Source organism: Sinocyclocheilus anshuiensis, unplaced genomic scaffold (assembly GCF_001515605.1).
Source record: "Sinocyclocheilus anshuiensis isolate Anshui unplaced genomic scaffold, SAMN03320099.WGS_v1.1 scaffold1473, whole genome shotgun sequence".
Lineage (NCBI taxonomy): Eukaryota > Metazoa > Chordata > Actinopteri > Cypriniformes > Cyprinidae > Sinocyclocheilus > Sinocyclocheilus anshuiensis.
The window spans coordinates 501,280-511,949 of NW_015548335.1; the positions used below are offsets into that span (position 1 = coordinate 501,280).

General features: G+C 35.0%; 1 protein-coding gene across 1 annotated transcript in view; it reads right to left on the minus strand.

Annotated features, from left to right (window-relative positions):
• LOC107656508 (tensin-2-like) overlaps positions 1-10,670 on the minus strand; it is a 188,973-nt gene that overhangs the window by 5,199 nt on the left and 173,104 nt on the right. The gene's annotated exons all lie outside the window — the stretch shown is intronic.

The window sequence follows — 10,670 nt, forward strand, 5'->3', positions numbered from 1 at the left end:
GACTAGAAATCAGTGGTTAAGTTGTATTTACAACACTGTTCCAGAACAGTTCAAACCAAATATTCAGATGTGTGCAACGCATTTTAAGGAGGACGAGGACTGTTTCCTGGGAGAGTAGCCTACAATGCGGGTGTTCCGGTGAATTCAGTTCCCCTGTTTCCCCTTCGGCGTGCATGCTGACCTGTTTTTATAGTCTATGATGCTGACAAATAATGCTGACTCACAGCCTGCAAGTATGTTTTCATATTTAAAGAATTTGCCACTGACGATTCAAACGCGAGTTTTGAGCAGTGTAGAGTAGCGCATGTTGTTTGTCGTTTCTCCCATCACAAACGCAGACATGGTTTTATGTTTACGCAGTGCGATGCAATGCAATGCGTAAAAAGACAGTATAAGTCATTATAATCAGTAATTATGTCCCCACTGGATGCAACAAATGCCTCGTTTATAATGGGTTTTATTGGTTTTGTCTAAATAATTGTTTTTTTAACCTTAAACTGCATAAACACATTTCATTACATCAAATACACAAAATAATGTTATTTTTTAGCAACGTTATATGACCCCTTTAACAAAAACTTGAATGAAAAACGTTAACCGAAAAAAAAAAAAAAAAAAAAAACATGACAGACTAAAAAAATAAAATAAAACAATAAAAAAATAAAACATTAAAACAAAATAAAAACTAACATAACTGAAGCAAAACAAAACAAAAGAAAAAATAAATATTGCCACAAAGCAATCACTTGCTAAAGTAAAATTAAGTAAAATAAAAGTAAATAAACTGAAAAGAAAATAATGCAAACCTATAAAGGAAAACCAATGAAACCTATATTAAATGTAAAAAAAAAAAATAAAAAAAAAAAATATATATATATATATATAAAAAAACTACGGTAAAACTTGCAAAAAAAAAAAAAAGGAAAAAAAGAAAAACTATGATGACTGTGGTTTACAGTATAACTACAGTGTTGACGGCAGAGACCGTTTCCCAGGATGTTGGGTTAAGAGTACTGCACCATTGCACTGATGGTGAGCAATATTTTGCATTGAGCAAGCCACCAAACCTTGAGACACCACAATCTTGGACAAAAGCTGAATTTTTTGTACATCAGCGGCAAAGATTCTTAATCATCAGGCTACTATTGCCAAAGTAAAGTCAATTCTCTGGTCTTACATGCTCAGCAAGACTTCCTTCAGGCTTATGTGGTTTAGACTGCTTCTTAAAATGTTAACAAGAACTGATCTTTTTCATCTCCAGCAGTCATAGCTTATGGAGCTGGAGTTTAGTGGACAATGATCCTGTACAGAGTGCATCGGGTGAGGTCAGTTTCATCATGTTGTTTCACAATAATTGTCTGGGTAGCGCTTGCAATCCAATCTTCAATTCTGAACTCATCCTGAAACTAAGCAGTGTTTAACTTTGGGTAAGTGATTAAATAAGTAAGTAAGCAAGTAAGTAAATAAATAAATGCTCAATCAGTCAACAACAGCAATAATAATTATTGTTATTATTATTATTATTATTATTATTATTATTATATGCTGCTAAATAAATAAATAAATAATCAACTAATTGTATTTTTAATGTTGGAGAATGAAAAAAAATCATGATTATTATAATACTAATGTTATTATTATTATTATTATTATTATTATTACATTTTTGAATATTTCAATTTGCATTCAGGTAACAAACAAGATGCAGAAGTGAAATGCAAATCTGACTTTAGGAAAATTACTAAAATGAAATAAATCATATAATTGCAATATGTGTCATTTACCTAGCAAAAGAAGGCAGTTAAAAACAAACTTTAAATGCTGTCTTTAAATGTTCTTATTTGGAAATGTGCTTGTAAATAAATAAATCAATAAATAAGGTTGAGGTTTTAATCAAACATAGATCTGTTTAAAATGTGTCCTATAGAAATGTGCACTTGATTTTCACATACTTCTTTATATTTAACAAATGTAATGGACCAGGGGTACGTTTCCCAAAAGCATCGTTAGCTACCTATGGTCATAAGTTCCATTGAATTCAATTGGTAACGACGGAACTTGCGACCATAGTTGCTTTTGGGAAATGCACTCCCAGATTGGAAGAACACTTCATTTTGTTCCAGTTAACAGAATTGTAATTTAATAAATTCAACTTCCTGTCGACTCGTGAATTATAATGAAGTAAATTCTTATTGATGCTATGTGACAAAGTTTGAACACTTAAGGTCTGAGGTCTTGAGAAATTCCCAGCTCTAAGTATGAGCCACAGTCACAGAACAGTGAGGCGTGTTTTAGTGAGCAGGACTAACAAGGGCCGCCTGACAGGATTACAGGATGAGATCTGTGGACCGACAGATGCTCAAATTCATCAAAGAGAAAGAGAAACTCATGTGTGTGTGACTGACTTGATTTGGTCCAGACTGACACGGCTCATCATATGATCATGCCACTCGCCTGAATCGATTCACAGAACGCAAATTATAGCCCACTTAAGTAAATACTGCAGGAGGAAAAAAAGCACAGGGAGTTTCCTAGCACGAAGGCACAAATTGAGTGAACAGAGCCTCCTTTAAAATGACATGAAGCTAAAATAAACCCAGACGGTACTTATGTGAAACCATGAATGCACTATTATCATTATAATTAATATTTCTATCCTAAATCTAGATCTACACAGGCTGGTCAACATTTCCAAAGAGAGTGTCATCTGCTACACTGATTCTATATCATCATAAGAGATTGTGAGTTCACTTTTTAAATTGCAATAATGCTATGTTGCGTCCAACTGGGAACGGCTGAATTTCCAACTGGGAACAGAGCAAAAGATGCACTTTCAATTTGGAAATGTGGAAACCCACAATTCAGATGCTGACGCATGCAGAGATGGTGGCACTTAGAGAGATGCACACAGTTAGTATTAAACAGTCACTTTTAGGTTTAGGCAAATAAAATAAATTATTGTAAATCTTCTGAAAAATGTAAATCTGCAGAGCTAATGCTAGCATTACACAGCATCGTTTACACTCAGCAATTTAGTCTCTAGACGACTTGTTTTTTTTTTTGACAATCAAAAACCTGCAAACATCCTAAAAAAAAATACAGCTTATTCTGGTAGTTTTGTTTTGGAGCATGATGGCTGGCTTCTTGCAAGTCTTGCTTGCTCGGCTAGAACAAGTTGTGGGCATCAGAGGAACTGCATTACGTTGGTTTCAGTCATATCTTAAAAATAGAAGCTTCTCAATCAATATTGGATGATATTTTTCTGGGGTGGTCCCCCTGACTTGTGGGGTCCCCCAAGGCTCTATTTTGGCCCCTTTATTGTTTTCTTTATAGATGCATCCTTTAGCTTCTATTTTTGAAAAGCATGGCTTGTACTATCACTGCTATACAGACAATACTCAACTTTCTTTGCCCCTGAAGCATAAAAATGTTGTAGACTCCCTCTGTGCCTGTCTTTCCGATGTCAAAGCTTGGATGTCTTTGAATTTTTTTAATCTAAATGAGAGTAAAACAGAGATCATTGTGTTTGGCTCTTCTGAAGTCCCAAACATTTCTCATGTAAATTCTGGTGTTTTATCTTCTTATCTTCTCGATAGTGCACTTAAATTTGATAGGCAAATAAATGTAGCTGTCAAATCAAGTTTTTACCAATTAAGGACGTTGGCTACAGTGAAGACCTTCCTTTCTTTTAAGCACTTTGAAACTGTAATTCATGCTTTTATTTCTTCTAGAATTGATTATTGTAATTCCCTGTATCTGGGAATAAACAGTTCTTCAATATCTAGATTACAAATGGTCCAAAATGCGGCTGAACGTCTTTTAATCGGTGTTCATAAATACGAACATATTACTCCTGTGTTAATGTCTTTATATTGGCTCCCAGTACACTTTAGAATTGATTTTAAAGTGTTTTTGCTTGTGTTTAAATGGCCTCGCTCCCCCTTACCTCTCTGACCTGTTGTGTGAATATTATCCGGAAAGAACTCTTAGGCCTGCCAAATAGAGTTTGTTAACTGTTCCAAAGTAAAAATTTAAATCTAGGGGTGATCGAGCTTTTGCCATAGCACCTAAACTTTGGAACACGTTACCGTTCCAAATTAGAACTGCACCAACATTACATATTTTTAAATCAAAGTTAAAAACGTATCTCTTCACTGCAGCCTATGACTTGTGATGTTGTTTGTTGTCTGATGTTTGCTTGGTTTGTATACATGTTTTTATAAGTCTTTTACAACATTGTACAGCACATTGGTCAACTGTAGTTGTTTTTAATTGTGCTTTATAAATAAATTGAGACTTGAGACTTAAGATGGTCTGCTTGACATTCAAACATCTCTTATTCTTATTCAGCAGTGTTATTCACAAAAACTAAAACACAAACTAAATTAAAACTGCGAAAAACTGAAACGTATGGAAGCCTGTTTCCACCAAGGAATTGAAAAATAAAAAAGGTAATTAAAAGGTTTTATCTCACACTTCATACTTTTATCATAATTCTGACTTTTTCTCACGCGAGCGCAGCAGTCAAACGCATCCATGTTTACGCAGAAAAAACAATGGAAAAGCAGTGCAATCGAATAAAAAACCTGATATTTCATGTTTGCATCATGGTGACAGGCTGAAAGCTGCTGTTTTTACAGAACATTTATAGTTAATAATAGTCTACAGGTGTTATACCTTCAGTCATTTTGAATTTGAATTATCTTGACTTCTGAGATTTTTTAAAAGCATTTTCCTCATATTATTTCTGAACACATAATATGCATAAAACAAGTTTGTACAATATGTAGTTGTAGTTCATGCATCTTTTCTGCAAAGATATTTAACAAGTCATTTGTTTAACATTTACATCATGTTGACAACTTCATGTGTGCTGCACTTGTAATAGAATTTTCTTTAACTAGAGGGTTAATAAAGAAAAAGTTAGTTGAATCATTTTGAAGTTACATTTTCAAAAAACTTAAAAAAAAAAAACGAGAATCAGTCAAACGTTCTGAAAATCAATTAAAATATATATAAAATAAAAAAAAAAATGAAATAAAATAAAATAACAAATAATATTATAAATAATAATAAAATAAATAAGCCATGTCAAAAATAAAAATGGCTATAATTTAATTTTAGTATTAGACATATGGTATATTATAAAACTTTACAACTTGCCTGCATCAAACATGAAATGTTTGATATTTTTAATATGTTCCAAAAACTTTTTTTGACCACCATTTTGGCCTAAATAACCTGGTACGACCAGCTGGTAGCTGGTTTGTCGCTGATTTAAGATGGTTACTGTCCACCTAAAATCCATCTACTGTTTTCCAGCAGGTTATACGTCACCTTTACGGTCAAGAAGGCAGGGATTTCCCACTTCTGACTTTGAAGGGAAAGCAGCAAAAGTGTTTGTGAAATGCTGTACCCACAGTGAGCAGACGTAGGCCAGAGAGAGATGGGGAATCACGTCAGTGGAGTTGAGGGTGTGTCCACGTTGATTCAGTGAGTCTGGTTCTTTCCCTCCCTATGTGGTATTCCAGCCTCTCCTCCGAGATCCTGAAATACTCACCCTTTGCTTTGCTGCAGTTACTCTGCATTTAGAACAAGGCTCCCTGTGTCCTTCTGTTTCATTTCGGCTGCATGTGGGTTAAATTATAGTTTAACGTTTCACTGCGAGCAACTCTGTTTGTTCCTTTTTTTTGGCCCTGGAATACAGATGATCAGCCGCTATTTGTCCTAAATCACTCCTTTGACCATAATTCGTATGCAACAGGTATAAAAGGCATTTTTAAAAGCTTTCATGTGCATTTCTGTGGGCCACAGATTTATATCCCAATGAAAATTCCTAAAACCGCACAGTTAAAAAAGGCATTCTGTCAAATGTACCATGTGCTTGTCTGACTAATGATGGGAAAAATTGCCTGTTCTATGTTCAGAGTGCTTAGACATTTAGTCACTGATCTTAGTTCAACTGCTTACAGAACAGCGACGGTGTAGATCAGATCTGTCCTCAAAAACAGTGCAGGGCTAAAGAAACAAAAGGAAACCACAAAAAGGAGGAGACGTTTGAAGCCCAAGGTGTATGTACACACTCCATATTGTCTGCTGCCCCCTATTGGTGGCTATAAGAAGTGCATGTTCCTATCAACAGCACAGTGAACTACTATACACGTATTATAAGGTTCAAAAACTGTTCATTACATATGCAAGTTTCTAAAGCCAGGCAGATGAATGTATTTGAACATGGCCACACTATCACATTAAAGACACCTAACTGAGTATTCAGAAACATAAAGGGAGAGTTCACCCAAAAATGAAAACTCATTGTCTTTATATACTCAGCCTCATGTCATTCTAAACCTGTATGACTGTCTTTCTTTTTGGCAGAAGCACAGAATGTTCAGAATGACATTAGTATGAATAAATAATGCTGAAATGTAAATTATTGGGTGAACTATCCCTTCAAGAGGAGTAACAACAACTAACGGTAAAAGTAAAATAAGGTAAAGTCTGTCAAACCTGTACTGTTTCTGGCTGTGTGTAGCACCTACTGCTCTGCAGTTTCAACATAATTGCAACATAATTTCAGTACCGACTTTTACATGATTACATAATTATTTATGTATAATTTATTTTGAAATAATTAAAATATATAATTTTATAATACATAAAAACTAGATTTATACAAATTATATACTTTAATTATTTAATTAAAAATAAATAAAATTAAAATGAAGTATAAATGCCCTTTTAAATGGTTGAGCGCTCTTTTTTTATGGGGCTCAAGGGCTTGGATAGGTCATCGACAACACAAATTCACTTGCAACCCCACAGCATATGGGATTATTCAATAACTCTGTGTTTTGGTTCATAAACTGTGGAAGGGCAGCTGTTCGGCTTGCAGATCTGAAGATCTCTGTCGAAACACAGCACACGGAGCACCTAAAAAGGACATGTTGTTTCACTCCTGTCTCCAGCACCTCAGAGTCAATTACAGTATGATTTAAATGTGTTTGGTTAATGTCCAGACATGGCTGAAACAACAACAACCCTTGATAAATAAAAAATCATCGACAACTAGGGTGGAAATCTGGCCAGGTCTCCAGAGTATCAGACCCACGATACGGTGAATATTACGATGTAGGTGAGGAACACGCACATAACCTGGCATCAGCAACAGCCTTTCTCTCACAGTTTTAATTGCCACCTACAAAATTTTCGGCACAATACAGCAGGGATGGAAAAAATGTAAACAAACGGGACGTTGTGCATTTCAGTGGCACTCTGTGTTTACATTACGCTACTGGAGGGTCCGTGCCTGCCTTCCATCCCAGGAGAATTCTACGGAAAGAATTCCGAAGATGGTATTCAGCTAAAGAATTCCGAGCTGTGAGAACCTGCGAACAGAAACATCCCAAAGCAACCCTCTGACCCTGGGTTAACGCTCACAACAGGGGAAGGACGTCACAGAGGACCCCCCAAAGCAGACTCCTGCATTTCACATATTGCATAATGCATCGTATGCGCTGAGAAAACGAGAGAGGATGCGAAGCAGAGAGCCTTAAGGGGCCTGGGCATGGAGCGTAAACACAGAAAGACCTGGAAAGACCAGAGTAACGCTGGTCTGCTTAATGTCATCCGAGACCCGGCATGCGTTTCATCCTCTCATGGCCAATTATGGCCAATATCACATTGTGGTGAAACAGACCCAGGCCAGATGGCTCTAGAGGACAGCAGACAGCTCTGAGAGAGAAAGCCTGAAGCCTGTCTTCAAATTATAAGCAGTGATGTAGAAAGCATATTATTTAGATAACGCCCACCTAATGTATGTGTCTGGCCGTCCACCTGTATCATATCAAAATGTACAGCATAGCAGATCACCTTGGATAGGGCACGAAAAGTTAAAAACACACTGTACTTGACAAGGTCAGTTTATCTCAAAAACATGTCCAGGTCACATTTCTACGGAGCCCCGCACATGACATGCAAAAAAATAAAATAAAATCGTGGGCACAATTTATTAATTCGTTCCCTCGATTTACTAGATTGTGCGCACGATTTAATAGGCTAATTCATTCCTTCGTTTTAAGTAAATCATGTGCTCGATATAATAATTTGTGCCCTCGTTCTAGGTAAATCGTGCGCCATCGCCGGTATACCGGTAGAGTCTTCCAATTCTTAGTATGCGATGTAGATGCTTCTGACTTAAAATGATTCCATGCAACACTGCAAGGCATTTGAGAATGTCTCTATAACTCATTCCCAATTCAAAATAAAACCCAATTAAAGTGTCTCTGTCCATAACATAACACAACATATAGCAGCAACATGTTTATGAGAATGCGTACGCGGACAGGAAGTACAACTAATTATTATTTTGTGCGCACGATTTACCTACAATGAGGGCACGAATTATTATATCGAGCACACAATTTACTTAAAATGAGGGAACAAATTATTAAATTGCGCGCACGATCTAGTAAATCGAGGGAACGAATGAATAAATCGTGCCCACGATTTTTTTTCCTTTTTCTTGCATGTCATGTGCGGGGCTCCGTACTTTTCACCCAAAACCTAAAGAAATAAAAAAATAAATAAGATGTTTTTTCACATTATTTTAATAACAATTCAGCACATTTCCCAAAGAATTCACAAATGTAATACAGTAGCATGTACTGTAATAGTTACTGTAATAAAGTTTTATATATAATATAATTTTAAATAATTATATTTTATTTTATATAATAATATAACATATATAAAATATATTTTTATATATAATTTTACACTTTCATGAAAAATTTAAAATATATAATTAATTAGTATTAATTAGTTGGTAGTAAATATTTTATTTGTCAAGGAAAGATAGAAAGTTTCACATTTTCTCTTTTATTTGACTTGTAAACTGTAAAATTATGTGCTTATTTCATTAAATTTAGCCTTATTCATATAAATACAGTTAACATTACTTTAATAACAATTTTTAATAACAACTACCTGACATGCTGTGTTATGTTTTTAAGATCATATCACCTACGGTGAAAATTTTCATCCAAAATTGTAAATTCACACTGGCATTTGATGCTTGTTATTGTGTTTCATATCACAGGTCTAACCACCAGCCAGCCAACACATTTAGCAGATGAGAATTTACCAAACATGGAGCGAGGAGAAAGCAGGTCTACAAGATTCAGGACGACCACAGAAATACTCCTGAATTCACCATTAAACAAAAAGCCATTAAACAGGGTTGTTTTTGGCTTCAGCGAGCTGCGTCATTGTAAACAGTGAGATCAGCAGCTTTGTCCTTGCTGAAGGTCTGTGTGTCTGTGTCTGTGTGTGTCTGTGTGTGCGTACGTGCGTGCGTGCGTGCATGTGTGTGTGTGTGTGTGTTGAGGGACAGTGGCACAATCACAAAAGCTTTTCTCCACAGACTTTAGGTAAACAAAATCACTAAATATTCATGTTTGGGATGTTCAGTCTGCAGGTCCAAGCCTTACATAAGTAGATTCTTCATTTTCACTTTCTATCTGGACAACTGCTCTGAGTTTCCTTCACTGTTGTCCCTAAAATTCTAGTTTATGTGTTCTACTTAGTGAAGTTCAGCTGCCACAGACCTCCACACCGACAAAATATCTCTCACAATTTTACCTTTCATCTCCACTTTAACATTAATCTTAAATGATCACTATAATACTCTTATCAAAAATTAACTACTTCATTAGATTTTTTTTATTATTTTATCATTTATTTTTATTTCAATTGTAGTATATTTATTACGTTTACTTTTTAGAAGTTTTTCATCTAATATTTATATGCAATATTATTTCAGCTTTCCCAAAAACATTTTTAATAGTTTGTTTTAGTTAACAACAACATTGCTCCATTCAACTTGCCCTTAACCTCTTCACAACACAATACTTATATTAGATTATATATTAAAATGTTTTACATTTGTTAATTTCATTAATAACATTATTTCAATAATTAACACTACAAAATTTGAGATTAAACAAAGATTGAATATAATATTTAAAATAGTAATAGATTATAACATTACATTTATATAAAAAAAATATATGCAACTTTAAAGGATGTTCAATATAATTATTATGTACACACCATCAGATTTTCAGTGGTGATGATTCAATAAATGTAGCTGAAAATCAGCTCGAGACCACCTTGTTATCTCAATAATATCTCATACAAAATGTGAGGGTGTTGAAAACAAAATAAAATAAAATATGTGAATGTTAACAGATGCAACACAATTCCTTGGTGCATAAACTTGTATTTTTGTCTCATGTCTTGAAAATATGTTTCTGTCCTCCAGCCTCTCAGTTTTCACACTTGTCCTCAGAACATCAGTTTTTATAGTTCAGTTGATTAGTCTTTAAACAGGCCATCTGATTTCAAGTGTGTGTTTATTCAGTACCTGCATGCACTTCCACACAACACTCGCTCTACCGTTTGATACTTTAACTGGAAAGAGAGGGAGAATAAACCAAACCATGTCCAACTGATGAAAGCCAAACTTTCCCTCGAAAAAACAACTAAAAATACGCGTTCCATTCTGAGGACACGATGTACAACAAGAGACCTTTTAGTAACACGGGCAGAGTAATGATGGATTCTGGCTTGCCTTGCACGGGCAAGCATACATAGGAGGAGGAGGAGGA